The following is a 2,170-nucleotide window of genomic DNA, read 5'->3' on the forward strand; positions in this document are numbered from 1 at the left end:
TTTAGTCCTGAGTAATTTCTGCATGAGGTGATACTCGGGTCTTTGTACGGATTTTTTCGAAACGTTACAGAATTAGATTACTTTGCTTAATTTAACTAAAGATTAGTTTAAGCTTTGTAATAAGAATTTTAAATTGGCATAATTATTGAAAAGTCTTATTCACCCCCCTCTAGGACCTTAGTCATACATTCATACTTCAATAGCAGCGGTCTAAACTGCAATTTCATAAACCTCTTAGCTAGGGCTAAGAGGTGAAGCTTATAGCGTGTTGGTATAATTTTCTTATTTTGATTCTTGTTCTTATTGAACCTCATTGATTTCTAGTTTGATATTAAAGGAATATTTTTATTTTTCTACGATTTATTTTGACTCAAATTACAATAAATGTTGTGATAGCTTTGAATATCTTCTTTTCCTATTTTGAGATTGTGAGATTGGTAAAACTTATGATTCACCATCGTCTCCTACACATGGTGGATGCATGAATCCCCTTCCAATCATCAAAATAATCATTCATTGAGGATTAGGTCAATGAAAAGTTTAGATTTGGTTTAATTACTTCATTTTCCAATTGGATAGGATAGGACTCTAATTCCAATTGTGTTTCTTAAATCAAGTAAGGTAACATCCCGATAGCTAGAAGTGGATCCTTGGCACCCTAGTTCCCACCTTTCAATTGATAGTTTTAATCAACATTATTCACAATTACTCTCTTTTATTCCAGATTTAGGTTTAAATATTTTTCTAGTTCTAGTTCTAATTCTAGTTATTTTCAAAATACATACAAGTTTAGTCCCTATGGATTTGACCTCGGTCTCACCGAGTTATTACTACATCGCGACCCTACACTTGGGGTTGTGAACAGTTATCTAGCCTTACATCACAGAACTAAGTAGCTCCGGGTAGGTAAATAAAGTAAAAATGTAGTGAATAAAAAAAATACTGACTAGCCTTGCTTCACAGGATTTAAGATCTTGAGCAGGCAAATGAAGTGATAAATGGGAGATGGAGAATAATGCAGAATCGGATAAAACAAAATGTGGATATAGTTAATGCAATTAAAATGTGTGGAGTTGAATGCAAATTGAATAGAGATAGAGAATTATTAGATTTTTTAACTCATTTGATAGCCATTTTTGTCTCCTATGTTGGGCAGCATGTCGACACGTTGAAAATCTTTAAATCACTTTAGGTACAACCTATAGGCGAACTCCAACCTTCAAACCCTTTCTGTATTTTTCTATCTCTCTTTCTAATATATATTTTTTCTCTTTCTTACTCTCAGCTTCTTTCTCCTATCATTTCCTTCCGTATCTCTGTTTCTGTTTAGTATATGTGTGTGACCCTTCTGTGTATTAGATGTATTATATAGACGTTGGCTTGCTAATGACTCATAGCATCGGGCATTGTTGTGGGCGCCTGCCCTTAGTTATGGACCTGCCTTCAGTATGTGTGTGTGTGTGTGTGTGTGTGTGTAAAAGGCAATATTAAGTTATATTATATAGATAAAAATATATTTTATTTATATATTAAAGTTTTAAAATAATCATTACCCATTTATATATATTACTTATATATAAACATAATTATTACTTTTTTTTTTTTTCTGTCAAATGTTCAAATTTTTGTATCTTCTTCGTTATTTATTTGTTTTTGGTAATCTTCGTCTTGTTAGAAAGATAATCAAATAAGGTTTCTAACAAGACTAGAATCACTCCGATCGAACCTCGTTCAACATGCCGAAAATACGTCTATCCAATATATGAAATAGGTTGTTTGTAATTTGACAAATGGTCTGTTTTTTATGATCTCGGGACTATTGAAAATGTTGCATGATAAGCTTTTCATTGCATCTGAAATCACTTCAATCGGATCCCGCTAAACTAGTTTAAAGTGCGGCCAAAGTTTTTCCGACTTTAGTCATCTGGCAATGCATGGTTTTAATAAATGGGCCAGATCTTCCTTATTACAACTCGGATTGGAGGAAACTTAAGTTTGTTAGGAAGATCATTTGACGACCTTTCCAATGAATCATAAATCATCCTGATCGGTTAGAATTTGCCTCCAATAATACTATGGCCATTTTATATATAAGGACGACTGTACTTTCCTCGATTTTGAAGATATGACTTCTCACGCCTTAATACAATGTTATTCGAAAAGACTAAGT

Source organism: Magnolia sinica, chromosome 14, assembly GCF_029962835.1.
Source record: "Magnolia sinica isolate HGM2019 chromosome 14, MsV1, whole genome shotgun sequence".
NCBI lineage: Eukaryota > Viridiplantae > Streptophyta > Magnoliopsida > Magnoliales > Magnoliaceae > Magnolia > Magnolia sinica.